This window comes from Oncorhynchus gorbuscha, linkage group LG02, assembly GCF_021184085.1.
Source record: "Oncorhynchus gorbuscha isolate QuinsamMale2020 ecotype Even-year linkage group LG02, OgorEven_v1.0, whole genome shotgun sequence".
NCBI classification, from domain to species: Eukaryota; Metazoa; Chordata; class Actinopteri; order Salmoniformes; family Salmonidae; genus Oncorhynchus; species Oncorhynchus gorbuscha.
Genome location: NC_060174.1, coordinates 17,314,431 through 17,329,451, shown reverse-complemented (window position 1 = coordinate 17,329,451; position 15,021 = coordinate 17,314,431). Strand labels below are relative to the sequence as shown.

The following is a 15,021-nucleotide window of genomic DNA, read 5'->3' as shown; positions in this document are numbered from 1 at the left end:
GATGTTATCACACACGAGACTCCCAGTCAGATAGCAAATGTTCCTTTTTTCCATAAAGATTATTTTTGTAGCCGAAATAGCTTTTCAAAATAAAAGCCTGAAACTATGTCTTGTGACACTAGACACATTAGGGAAGCCATAGAAAAAGGAATCTGGTTGATATCCCATTCACTGCTCAATAGGGTTGCATAGGAACGCAGAGGTTTCTAAATAAGAGTCCCTTCCTGATTGGATTTTTCTCAGGTTTTCGCCTGCAATATCAGTTATGTTATACTCACAGACAATATTTTTACAGTTTTGGAAACTTTAGAGTGTTTTCTATCCTAAGCTGTCAATTCTATGCATATTCTAGCATCTTGTCCTGACAAAATAGCCCGTTTATTTTGGGAACGTTATTTTTCCAAAAATGAAAATCGTGCCCCCTAGTTTCAAGAGGTTAACCTTTCTGGGATAGGCGGGATGCTTGCGTCCCACTTGGCCAATAGCCAGGGAAAATGCAGAGCGCCAAATTCAAATAAAATACTATAAAAATCAAACTTTCATTAAATTACACATGTAAGACCCCAAGTAAAAACTACACTCGTTGTGAATCCAGCCAACATGTCAGATTTCAAAAAGGCTTTTCGGCGAAAGCATAAAATGCTATTATCTGATGATAGCACAATAGAAAACAAAGAGAGAGTAGCATATTTCAACCCTGCAGGCGCGACACAAAACACAGAAATAAAACGAGCTAGTTTTGTAGGCACTCCAGCATGTGCCATAAACATCACAAATGGTCCTTTTGTTCGATTAATTCCGTCGATATATATCCAAAATGTCAATTTATTTGGCACGTTTGATCCAGAAAAACACAGCTTCCAATTTGCGCAATGTCACTACAAAATATCTCAAACGTTACTTGTAAACTTTGCCAAAACATTTCAAATTACTTTTGAAATACAACTTTAGGTATTTCTAAACGTTAATAATCGATCAAATTGAAGACGGGACTATCTGTGTTCAATACAGGAAGACAACAAACTGACGCTACTTTTCGAGTGATGCACCTCTCTCAAAAAGTACACTTCAAATGACACTCGTTCAAGATGGCCGTACTTCTTCCTTACACAAAGGAATAACATCAACCAATTTCGAAAGACTGGTGACATCCAGTGGAAGCAGGAGGAACTGCAAACAAGTCCCTTAGAAATCTGATTTCACAATGAAAACTCATTGAATAGACAGTGACCTTAAAAATAAAATCTGAATGGTTTGTCCTCTGGGTTTTGTCTGCTACATAAGTTCTGTTATACTCACAGACATGATTCAAACAGTTGTAGAAACGTCAGTGTTTTCTATCCAAATCTACTAATAATATGCATATCTTATATTCTGGGGATGAGTAGCAGGAAGTTGAATTTGGGCACGCTATTTATCCAAAAGTGAAAATGCTGCCCCCTATCCCGAAGAAGGTTTAAACAAATAATTGACCAACCTCGGTTCAATTACTTGAATTTCATTTCATTTTATTTTTGGGAGCCCAACTTGCTGTTTCTCTAGAGAGAAATCAAATGATTCACAAGATAAATCAACTCAAGAAATGTGTGGGACGCTGGGCTGAAGGGAGTTTCCTTTAAGAAAATATTCAACCTAGTTCATTGTAGAAACATGTTAATTATTTACAGTGACCATAATCTATTGCGCCTATTTTCCTGTCTCATTCAGAGACAGAAACACTTTTACTCCTGCTATGTTAGGTTAGATATATACAGACCGCATAGACCGCATGAGAGAGGAATGTACACAACACAAAGACCTCAGAGAGGGATTGAGGAAGTTTGTGAAACTACGCCTTATTTTCTTTGAAGAACTAGTAAAATGATAACGTCAGACAACCTTGCAGCTAGCCTTGCTAAATATAATGACTAAAGACAGAACAGCATGGGGAGTACAGAGATGACGTTGTCTGGCTGTTTGGCTGCTAATTCCTGAGCAGTGATGAGATTATGACTTTAAGGAAAAATAATAATAAAGTCATCAAATAATATACACAACTGAAATATTGTATTATTTCATAGTAATTTTCTATTTTTCTATTGATGTCTACCCAATGTGGACCTGACAGAGACAATGGGACATTTTAGCCATCTGGCTTTTACCCAAAATGCCAGATGGCCAGTCCACCCATGCCAGAGTCCAGCCATTTTGGCTAATAATGGTGGCCTCAAGAAAAAACAATTGCTGGTGTGTTAGGAATGCCCGGGCTCATTTCTGGTCCCAGTCAGCCCTTGGACAGATGCATTTAAAAGTGTATGCTATTACAAGGTCAACTTGCAGAGCACAATTTGTTGAAGTTTTAGCAAAGCAAAACCCCTCTCGCTACAAGTGGAGTCTGGAAATATTATATTAGCCTCACAGACTGATTGTGGTGGCTTAGTACAACTTTGAATCAACATAGCCACCATTAGCCTGCTTCTTCCCCAATGCAAATCTGTGGTCATGTGCGGCCTATGATGAATGTTTCATTCCGAGCTATCCCAGAGGGGTATATGACAAAGCAGGATAAGTGAGTCACAGTTATTGTCTAATTGACTCAACAACAAAAAACACATACTGTATCTAAATTGAGCTTTCTTAAGAAAATGTAAACTTAATTCTGTTTGTTTATCAAAGTTAACTGGCTAACTCATTGATCCAGTTTTGTAAAATACCAATCTGATAGGTAGCTAGTTAACTAGCTATCTAGTGCTGTAGCAACTAGCTACTTTAGCAACTCTTCTCATTTTAACCAAATTGTTGTCTAGCTGGTGTGGTAACTGGATCCACAAATTGATGTTACACCTTCAATCAAGTGACTAAGTATACTGAGTTTTCGGGGTGTGTCGGGTGACATTCATTGTTGGCATTGTTGGTAGGATGGGCTAACTAACTTAGGCTGCATTTAGACAGGCAACCCAGTTCTGATCTTTATTTTATGTGATGTGATTGGTCAAAAGACCAATTAGTCGAAAATGTATCAAAATTGGGCTACCAGTGTGAACAGATTTTTCAAACAAAAGGCACATTCAGAAGGAAGTAACATTTTGGAACATTCACATAGAAATGTGCTTGTTATGTAGAACAAACATCCCTCTCTGGCATGTAGAATAAGGTATCACGCCTGCTCTATTCATGGTATTTCTATCTGCAACGTTTAAGAACATATTTAGGCAAATGAACATGGCCAAAGTAGTGACTGCTAGCTAGAACCAATGATGACTTACGTTAGCTGTTCCTCTGTGCAAATGCGAAAGTGGTTATGTTTTGATACGAAGTAACAGTAAACCAATAAAGTAATGTTAACATGACGTACTCTTTTTGGCAATTCTGAATCTGATATATTGGCTGCAGATACTGAGACAGAGGGGCGCTGTTTCTCTCGCTTGGATGCTTTTTCCTATGAGATTCAGCTACTTACGAATTGGAGCAAAATGAAAAAAATATTTCTTTATTTTGTCACGCCTTGGTCTTAGTATTTTGTGTTTTCTTTAATTATTTCTTCAGGCCAGGGTGTGACATGGGTTTATTGTGTTGTAGTATTGTTTTTTTTAATGTAGGCATTGGGATTGTGGCTGTTTAGGGGTGTGTCTAGCATAGGCTTGGCTGCCTGAGGCGGTTCTCAATCAGAGTCAGGTGATTCTCGTTGTCTCTGATTGGGAACCATATTTAGGTACCCTGGGTTTCACTGTGTATTTTGTGGGTGATTGTTCCTGTCTCTGTGTGGTTGTTCACCAGACAGGCTGTATAGGTTTTCACGTTCCGTTTGTTGTATTTGTATATTTATAAGTTATTTCATGTGTCGCGATTCCCCATTAAAGAACATGAGTAACCACCACGCTGCATTTTGGTCCGCTTCTCCTTCAACAGACGAACGCCGTTACAGAATCACCCACCACAAATGGACCAAGCAACGTGGTAACAGGCAACAGCGGCAGCAGGAGCAGCGCGACAAGAATTTCTGGACATGGGAAGACGTGTTGGATGGCAAAGGTTGTTACACTTGGGAGGAGATACTGGCCGGAAGAGATCGCCTCCCATGGAGACAGGTGGGCGGTCGACCCAGAGAGAGTGCCGGAGCCCGCCTGGGATTCACTGGAGCAGTGCGAGGAGGGTTATAGGAGAATGGAGTTGGAGAGACAATCACGACGGCGCAGAAGAAAGCCCGTGAGTCACCTCCAAAAATGTATTGGGGGGGGGGGCTCAGGGAGAGAGTGGCAGAGTCAGGAGATAGACCTGAGCCAACTCTCCTTGTAAATCGTGAGGAGCCAAGGAGGAGACCAGAACCAGAGCCGGTGTTAGAGGTGAGCGAAGCAGAGACTGTGAAGGAGTTAATGGGGAAAGTGGAGGAGAGAGTATTGAGGGAGTTGCTAGCTTGGTGCTTTAGGTACAAGATTCGTCCGACGGAGCGTGTCGGGGATTTGATGGCACCTGGGTCAGCGCTCCATACTCGTCCTGAGGTGCGTGTTAGTCGGCTGGTGAAAATTGTGCCAGCCTCACGCACTAGGCCTCCTGTGTACCTACCTAGCCTTGCACGTCCTGTGCCAGCCCTGCTCTCAGGCTCTCCAGTAAACCTTCACGGTCCAGTCCATCCTGTGCCACCTTCACACACCAGTCCTCCGGTGGCATCTCCCCGCGCCAGGCTTCCTGTGCGTGTTCTCGATCCAGTTCCAGCACCACGCACCAGGCCTTCAGTGCGCCTCGCCTGTTCAGCACAGCCAGAGCCTTCCTTCCCTCTAGCGCTGTCGGAGCCTCCCGCCTGTTCAGCGCAGCCAGCGCTTTCCTCCTCTACAGCGCTGCTGGAGTCTCCCTTCTGTTTAGCGCAGCCAGAGCCTTTCTCCTCTCCTGCGCTGCCAGAGCCTCCTGCCTGTTCAGCGCAGCCAGAGCTGCCAGCCTGCATGGAGCAGCCATAGCTGCCAGGTTGCATGGAGCAGCCAGAGCTGCCAGTCTGCATGGAGCAGCCAGAGATGCCAGTCTGCATGGAGCAGCCAGAGCTGTCAGTCTGCATGGAGCAGCCAGAGCTGTCAGTCTGCATGGAGCAGCCTGAGCTGTCAATCTGCATGGAGCAGCCTGAGCTGTCAATCTGCATGGAGCAGCCTGAGCTGCCAGTCTGCATGGAGCAGCCAGAGCTGCCAGTCTGCATGGAGCAGCCAGAGCTGCCAGTCTGCATGGAGCAGCCAGAGCTGCCAGTCTGCATGGAGCAGCCAGAGCTGCCAGTCTGCATGGAGCAGCCAGAGCTGCCAATCTGCATGGAGCAGCCAGAGCTGTCAGTCTACATGGAGCAGCCAGATCTGCCAGTCAACCAGATTCTGCCAGTCAACCAGACTCTTCCAGATCTGCCAGTCAACCAGACTCTTCCAGATCTGCCAGTCAACCAGACTCTTCCAGATCTGCCAGTCAACCAGACTCTTCCAGATCCGCCAGCCAGCCAGGATCTGCCGGAGCCAACTACCTGCCTGAGCTTCATCTCAGTACTGGGCTTCCTCTCAGTCCTGGGCTTCCCCTCAGTTCCGGGCTTCCCCTCAGTCCCGGGCTTCCCCTCAGTCCCGGGCTTCCCCTCAGTCCCGGGCTTCCCCTCAGTCCCGGGCTTCCCCTCAGTCCCGGGCTGCCCCTCAGTCCCGAGCTGCCCCTCAGTCCCGAGCTGCCCCTCAGTCCCGAGCTGCCCCTCAGTCCCGAGCTGCCTCAGTCCCGAGCTGCCCCTCAGTCCAGTGGGGTTCTGGGTGAGGACTATTAGGCCATGGTCGGTGGCGAGGGTGGATTATCCCAGGACGCGAGGGGGAGGAACTATGACATTAATGGAGTGGGGTCCACGTCCCGAGCCGGAGCCGCCACCATGGACAGACGCCCACCCGAACCCTCCCTATGGTTTTGAGGTGCGTCCGGGAGTCCGCACCCTGGGGGGGGGGGGTTCTGTCACGCCTTGGTCTTAGTATTTTGTGTTTTCTTTAATTATTTGTTCAGGCCAGGGTGTGACATGGGTTTATTGTGTTGTTGTATTGTTTTTTTGTAGGCATTGGCATTGTGGCTGATTAGGGGAGTGTCTAGCATAGGCTTGGCTGCCTGAGGCGGTTCTCAATCAGAGTCAGGTGATTCTCGTTGTCTCTGATTGGGAACCATATTTAGGGACCCTGGGTTTCACTGTGTATTTCGTGGGTGATTGTTCCTGTCTCTGTGTAGTTGTTCACCAGACAGGCTGTATAGGTTTTCACGTTCCGTTTGTTGTATTTGTATATTTATAAGTTATTTCATGTATCGCGATTCTTCATTAAAGAACATGAGTAACCACCACGCTGCATTTTGGTCCGCTTCTCCTTCAACAGACGAACGCCGTTACATATTTGTTTTATTTTTTCTTGTTCACATTTTTGGGGAAGCATGGCTTCCCTTGGCACCCATGAATACACCCACTGCAGTAGGTCTAATGACAATGGCCAAATGTCCTTACACTGATGGTGTTTGTAACAGATGTTTCTTTCCATTAATCAGGTGGTTTGGATGCTGAAATGATTTTGGAATGGATGAAAGTGCTGCAGGTAGCCTACTTTTTGAAGTAATTTGTTCAACAATCAGATGAAAACATCATGACTGGTTGTGTTCATGCCACATTAAAATGTAATACATTGTTACCGTTAAATGACATGTCTTAACTATTAGGCACAATAGGGGCTCCCCAAATGTCAAGGTACAATTTGCACTCTGCTAACATACTTTGAATAAGGGCACATATACACTAATGTACACACATCCCTTTCGATATCGGACGGATTTGTAAACACATGTGGAATCTGTGCATGTTTTTAGAAAAGCTAACCATCTCTTCCTACTGTGTTTTGGAGGGAAGGGGTGCAGTAATTTCTATCCTTTTCACATACTTCACCTTGTTTCAATTGTGCAAGGTTTTGAGACAGGTGTGCAATTCCTAGTGCTAAGCGATTAACCAAAACGTTGGTTATTTTTTGTTGAATTGACCAACATCAGTTCAATTATTTGAATTCTATTTTGTTCAGTTTTTTTCTGTGAACACAATGCCACATTGAGCTGCAGTTTCTTGAGAGATAAATTAGATCATAACCAAACTGTGCAATGTAGTAGGGAGTTGTAGTTTCTAACAGGCCACTGTTCTACATAGTTTAGAGCAAAACATTTTTTGATAATGAACTACAATAACCATAATCCATTATGCGGCTACTTATCCAGTCTGTGTTCCTTTTATGCCTGCTACATAAGAGACCGACGAATGCTGTGATCAAGAGGGGATACATAGAGAGCAGTTGCTTTGCAAGGTATTGGTACTCAGCAAATCAAATCAAATTGATTTATATAGCCCTTCGTACATCAGCTGATATCTCAAAGTGCTGTACAGAAACCCAGCCTAAAACCCCAAACAGCAAACAATGCAGGTGTAAAAGCACGGTGGCTAGGAAAAACTCCCTAGAAAGGCCAAAACCTAGGAAGAAACCTAGAGAGGAACCGGGCTATGTGGGGTGGCCAGTCCTCTTCTGGCTGTGCCGGGTAGAGATTATAACAGAACATGACCAAGATGTTCAAATGTTCATAAATGACCAGCATGGTCAAATAATAATAAGGCAGAACAGTTGAAACTGGAGCAGCAGCACAGTCAGGTGGACTGGGGACAGCAAGGAGCCATCATGTCAGGTAGTCCTGGGGCACGGTCCTAGGGCTCAGGTCCTCCGAGAGAGAGAAAGAAAGAGAGAATTAGAGAGAGCATATGTGGGGTGGCCAGTCCTCTTCTGGCTGTGCCGGGTGGAGATTATAACAGAACGTGGCCAAGATGTTCAAATGTTCATAAATGACCAGCATGGTTGAATAATAGTAAGGCAGAACAGTTGAAACTGGAGCAGGAGCATGGCCAGGTGGACTGGGGACAGCAAGGAGTCCTCATGTCAGGTAGTCCTGGGACATGGTCCTAGGGCTCAGGTCCTCCGAGAGAGAGAAAGAAAGAGAGAAGGAGAGAATTAGAGAACGCACACTTAGATTCACACAGGACACCGAATAGGACAGGAGAAGTACTCCAGATAAACAAACTGACCCTAGCCCCCCGACACATAAACTACTGCAGCATAAATACTGGAGGCTGAGACAGGAGGGGTCAGGAGACACTGTGGCCCCATCCGAGTAAAAGTATACCTTGTATACTTTGAAGAACTACTAAAATTGTGATTTTGTCAGACAGCATAGGCAGCAGCTCTATAGAAATAAGATGATAACTTGGAGTAAAATAATAAAATCATCAAATAAACCAAATGTAACTGACACAACAACTGAAATATTTTATTAAAGTAATGTGAATAAACTGATGGTTAATTAGTGATTAAGGAGTCATGGGCAGTCACTACCATCATGGGACTTTTATTCATTGTTTTATTCTGTGTTACAGCATTCAACCCACATAATGCATTTAATGTTTAAAAAAGAATTAAAACGGAAAATCGTGAGAATTGTTTTATAATTGAACTGAAACCGGACTGACCTCAAAATCGACTATTTGCTCAACACTAGCAATTCCAAAGGAGGAAGGATATGGAAGTGGAAATGTTGGGAGAATATCACAGGCAGGCCCTCTTGTTATTGCCAAACTCAGTACTCTTTTCTTGCTCTGACTGGGATACATTCATCAGTAGCCATTGGTGGAGGACTCCCAGCTAGCACATTTGGTTCCTTGGAAGTTGTGGGAACATATGTTTTTGGTTTCCCATTGGTTTAACGTTCTGAGAACTGAAGTGAAAATGTTGCCTGTTCTGGGAACTTACACTTTTAGGTTGCAGGGGGGTTCTGAGAATGTTTTACTATGTATGGTTCCCTGAAGGTGTTCCTGGGAGGTTTTATTAACATTCTGAGAATGGAAATTATAGGTTATTTTAAGGTAATTAAATACCGTTCTGCGAACATGTTTCAATTAGACTTTTAATAACATTTTGTCTTAACTCATTTGAACTCAAAGCACAGAAAACACAATTAATTTGCTTAAGCCGGAATTTCCCAACTCATGTACCCACAACAGTGCACATTTTTGTTGTTGCCCCTGACAATCTCACCTGATTCAACTCATTGATGGCTTGATAATTAGTTGACAAGTTAAATCAGGTGTGCTTGTCCAAAAGCTACAACAAAAATGTTTAGTGTTGGGGTACTCAAGGAAATACTGGCTTAGGCATTAATCATGCAAACATTTCAAATGTTTTATTGTCAAACGGCATCAGTGAGATTTGAAACTATGATCTTCTGTTCTCTTGCCATGTAATTAGTCCAAAGTACCACCAAGATGGAGCCAGTGTATCTTGCTTCCGGCCTTCTTCAACGTGGGCTTGAACCAGGGACCCTCTAAACCAGGGGTGGGCAACTCCAGTCCTCAGGGGCCGGACTGGTGTCACACTTTTTCACCCATCCACAGCAAGCACAAGGGGATTAAACTAATTGTGTTCTAAAATGAAGATCATGATTAGTTGATTATTGGAGTCAGGTGTATTACCTGGGGCTAGGGCAAAAGTGTAACACCAATCAGGCCCCTGAGGACTGGAGTTGCCCATCCCTGCTCTAAATACATCAATAACAGTCACCCACGAAGCATCGCTACCTATCGCACAACAAAAGCTGTGGCCCTTTGCAGAGCAAGTGTAACAGTATAATTTTACGTCCGTCCCCTCGCCCATACCCGGGCGCGAACCAGGGACCTTCTGCACATATCAACAACAGTCACCCTCGAAGCATCGTTACCCATCACTCCACAAAATATGCGGCCCTTGCAGAGCAAGGGGAACTACTACTTCACGGTCTCAGAGCAATTGACGTAACCGATTGAAACGCTATTTAGCGCGCACCGCTAACTAAGCTAGCCGTTTCACATCCGTTACACTCACCCCCCTTTTGACCTTCCTCCTTTTTCCGCAGCAACCAGTAATCCGGGTCAACAGCATCAATGTAAAAGTATAATTTTAAACCGTCCCCTCGCCGGGCGCGAACCAGGGACCTTCTGCACACATCAACAACAGTCACCCTCGAAGCATCGTTACCCATCGCTCCACAAAAGCCGCGGCCCTTGCAGAGCAAGGGGAACTACTACTTCAAGGTCTCAGAGCAAGTGACGTAAGCGATTGAAACGCTATTTAGCATGCACCGCTAACTAAGCTAGCCGTTACACAAGGGATACAACTAGTTCAAGCTTTAGAGCAAGGGATACAACTATTTCAAGCTTTAGAGCAAGGGATACAACTAGTTCAAGCTTTAGAGCAAGGGATACAACGACTTCAAGCTTTAGAGCAAGGGATACAACTACTTCAAGCTTTAGAGCAAGGGATACAACTACTTCAAGCTTTAGAGCAAGGGATACATCTACTTCAAGCTTTAGAGCAAGGGATACAACTACTTCAAGCTTTAGAGCAAGGGATACAACTACTTCAAGCTTTAGAGCAAGGGATACAACTACTTCAAGCTTTAGAGCAAGGGATACAACTACTTCAAGCTTTAGAGCAAGGGATACAACGACTTCAAGCTTTAGAGCAAGGGATACAACGACTTCAAGCTTTAGAGCAAGGGATACAACGACTTCAAGCTTTAGAGCAAGGGATACAACTACTTCAAGCTTTAGAGCAAGGGATACAACTACTTCAAGCTTTAGAGCAAGGGATATAACTACTTCAAGCTTTAGAGCAAGGGATACAACTACTTCAAGCTTTAGAGCAAGGGATACAACTACTTCAAGCTTTAGAGCAAGGGATACAACTACTTCAAGCTTTAGAGCAAGGGATACAACTACTTCAAGCTTTAGAGCAAGGGATACAACTACTTCAAGCTTTAGAGCAAGGGATACAACGACTTCAAGCTTTAGAGCAAGGGATACAACGACTTCAAGCTTTAGAGCAAGGGATACAACGACTTCAAGCTTTAGAGCAAGGGATACAACTACTTCAAGCTTTAGAGCAAGGGATACAACGACTTCAAGCTTTAGAGCAAGGGATACATCTACTTCAAGCTTTAGAGCAAGGGATACAACTACTTCAAGCTTTAGAGCAAGGGATACAACTACTTCAAGCTTTAGAGCAAGGGATACAACTACTTCAAGCTTTAGAGCAAGGGATACAACTACTTCAAGCTTTAGAGCAAGGGATACAACGACTTCAAGCTTTAGAGCAAGGGATACAACGACTTCAAGCTTTAGAGCAAGGGATACAACGACTTCAAGCTTTAGAGCAAGGGATACAACGACTTCAAGCTTTAGAGCAAGGGATACAACTACTTCAAGCTTTAGAGCAAGGGATACAACTACATCAAGCTTTAGAGCAAGGGATACAACTACTTCAAGCTTTAGAGCAAGGGATACAACGACTTCAAGCTTTAGAGCAAGGGATACAACGACTTCAAGCTTTAGAGCAAGGGATACAACTACTTCAAGCTTTAGAGCAAGGGATACAACTACTTCAAGCTTTAGAGCAAGGGATACAACTACTTCAAGCTTTAGAGCAAGGGATACAACTACTTCAAGCTTTAGAGCAAGGGATACAACGACTTCAAGCTTTAGAGCAAGGGATACAACGACTTCAAGCTTTAGAGCAAGGGATACAACGACTTCAAGCTTTAGAGCAAGGGATACAACGACTTCAAGCTTTAGAGCAAGGGATACAACTACTTTAAGCTTTAGAGCAAGGGATACAACTACTTCAAGCTTTAGAGCAAGGGATACAACTACTTCAAGGTCTAAGAGCAAGTGATACAACTACTTCAAGGTCTAAGAGCAAGTGACATCACCAATTGAAACGCTACATGTGTGCACCACTAACTAGCTAGCCATTTAACACCGATTCAACTAGCATGCCATGTTTTGTTTTACTCATACATAGCGATTCATTTTAATCTATTCAAACAGACCCCATTTCAAAGGAATCAAACACACATTAAGATCACGTGTGGCCAATTAGTGGGCGCAGCCAACACATCTGTACACTCTTTACAAGATAGAGGATAGAGAGAGTTTTGTTGACACTGAACTGAATGTACAAGCACATGAAACCACCATTATGCCATGTTAATGACAGCTGAGTGAGAATGGCTAACAAAATCAACAGGGGCACCCTGCAGGTCAGGGGCCCTGGGCATGTGCCCTGAGTGCCGGGTCGATATTCGGTAATGATAGCTGGCTAGATTAATTTATCAATTAAAAAATTGTTAGCTGACTGTCAGTCACTGACATAACAAGAGAAAAATTACTGATGCACAACCAAATTTATAACTTGCACCTTGTGTATTCTACTATTCTAACAGTAAGTTGAGACCTCAACTGAGTTCCTAAAAATAAAAAAATGTACTTTTCTTTTGTTTTTTGGGTCGGGCACCATAGTGGCCTAGGACCCTAAGCAACAGCTTATATCGCTTATGCCTGGAGCCGACCCTGTGTACATGTTTTTAAATAACAATCTTGATTATTATTCATGTTTACATGTTGTTTTTATAGAAAGTGTTCTTAATGTTCTGACAACATTACTTTAAATAGAACCATGAGGAAACCTGCAGAAAATGTCATAATGAAGTACTGAAATTCCCACAGATGAACGTTGATTCTTAATGTTTTCTGAAACAATTTGACAACATTACTTTAAATAGAACCATGAGGAAAGCGGTAAGAAACGTTATGCTGAAGTACTGAAATTCCCACATAAGAAACTTATATCGGCTGGAAGACACTATATTAACATAGACTGTTGGTCAATATTCACGTAGCTGATGGTCATTCACATTCTCATAGTTTACAGCTGAAGATATGATTCTCAGAATGTTGTGGGAAGGTTGTATGCAAAATAACCATAGGACAACCACACTCTCATCAAGCACTAAGAAACATATGATTCTCAGAACGGTGTGTGCTAGCTGGGCTGTGTATTTTGTTTTGCAGAGTGTTCGGTGTAGAAGGAAACAAACACTGATCCAAGAATACATCTGAGTAAGTCCCGCAGGCACACACTTCTGTCAACACATCTTTATTAACTAATGCCAGTCAATTCTTCCTCCTAACTGTGCGCTATCTCATGTCACAAGAGTAGAGGTGTTTTTAGTAGCTCTGTTTGTGTACAATGAGGTTCATTTCCTTTTCAGATGTGCAGTTTGACACTTTGATACTTTCTGACCAACTTCACCTCCCATATCACCCACAAGCCATCTGCAGCAGGGATGATTGGGTGTTGGCTTTTCTCTAGTCAACATTCTGTTCAACTTAAATTTGTCCTGTTGAGATACAGTTGTTGTCATTGTAAACCTGGCTCACGTACTGCCGTTTACATTATTTTCAGATACCATTTCAGATTATAGAGTGACTTCCCAGAAGTAGATCCTGAGTTATTTGAGCACTTGTGGGACAAAGGGTTGTACAGTTGAATGGAATCCACAATTGCAAACTCAGTATGTTAGTCAACTTACTGCCATACTTGTAATACTGGTGCAAAGGCAGAGCTCTTGATTTTGCAATAGAAAAAAGTTCAACAAGTTAAAATGAAATGACGCAGCCTAGTTCTTTGGCATGATTGATAGTCTAGTGTAAAGGGCAGATCGCTTGGACATCATGGGATGATATAAGAGTACAGATGCTAACACAGACAGTAAGCCCACATGTTCAAATGAGATGACACATGTTTACTACAATGTTGCCTTGTTTGAAACTGTGATCGTTGCACAGGAGGTTGGTGCAACCTTAATTGGGAAGGATGGGTTTGTGGTAATGGCTGGAGCAGAATGGTATCAAACACATGGTTTGATGCCGTTCCATTTGCGCCGTTCCAGACATTATTATGAGCTGTTCTCCCCTCAGCAGCCTCCACTGGTCGTTATCTATAACATGATCATGTGTGTTTGCATAGAATGTCCGTATTAAATCTCCCGATAACAACAATAGTATCTTTCACCCTCTCGCAGGTGATCATGGGTGAGAACCAATGAGAAAATTGAAATACCAGCGTTCACAGCGCTTGGTAAGGGATTTGTTCCCCTCAGGAGAGACCAGCAGCACTCCGGTGTTAGGATACCCCAGGACATCCAAAAAGTTACCATTGGCCCCTGAAGAGCAAGAAACGAGCAAGGAAAATAGCGGAAGGCCCTGGGCACATATCCACAAATCATCTCAGAAACATGTTTTAAGAGAAAAAAACTCCCAGTTCAGAGTAGGTTTTCATAAAGGCTTATCTCAACTGGTAATCACAACAGTTTGAGGTACCGCAGAAAAGATAGTGATGACGCTCATTAGCATTGTTGCAAATTATGGGAATAACCAATCGCAATGAGAAACCGCAACCTGTAAACTCTATAGCACAATTTAGACAACAACACTCTTAGGAAAAAAAGGGTTCCAAAATGGTTCTACCTAGACCCTTTAACAGAACCGTTTTTGGAAGATTGTTATTTTGTAAGGCAAAGGGTTCTACCTAGACCTTTTAACATCCTAAGAACCGTTTTTGGAAGAAATGGCTCTTTGATGATTCTTTGGAAGGCAAGAAAGATTCTTTGGAAGGCAAGAAGGGTTTTACATACTGTAGAACCTTATAATAATATTTCCCAGCATGCTCTATTGCAAGGAAATTTTCATAACTGTTTGTTTTACTGTAATATGTGTTTTTCCATGTACATTGATTGGTTGATTACTTTTCTGCTACAGGAAGATAAATAACATACACTTTTCTAAACTAATCCAATTAGATAGTAATTTGATTTATTGGACTCGTTACGGAGATAGTTGTTCCTGCTTAGATGACTGAGGTAGTCTCAGTATTCAAACTACCGTACCCTGGCAGTTATGAATGCAGGTGATTTTAACAATTCCACTTGTTGGATATCCTAACGCTGTCTGGATTCCAATAGGAATTACGCATCACTTTGCAAGCCAGCATAATTTGACCTGCAGACCTATTGTGGCCTGTTAACCAGGTGTTTCCCTAACACCTGTGGTAAATTCAATTGATTGGACATAATTTGGAAAGGCATACACCTGTCTATATAAGGTCACAC

General features: G+C 43.0%; 1 long non-coding RNA gene across 1 annotated transcript in view; it reads left to right on the top strand.

Annotated features, from left to right (window-relative positions):
* Positions 1 to 15,021, top strand: part of LOC123997965 — a 20,383-nt gene extending 5,362 nt beyond the window's left edge. The window contains exons 2-3 of the long non-coding RNA XR_006832206.1: positions 12,923 to 12,970; positions 13,936 to 15,021. This is a non-coding gene — a long non-coding RNA (uncharacterized LOC123997965). The remainder of the gene's footprint in view (positions 1 to 12,922; positions 12,971 to 13,935) is intronic.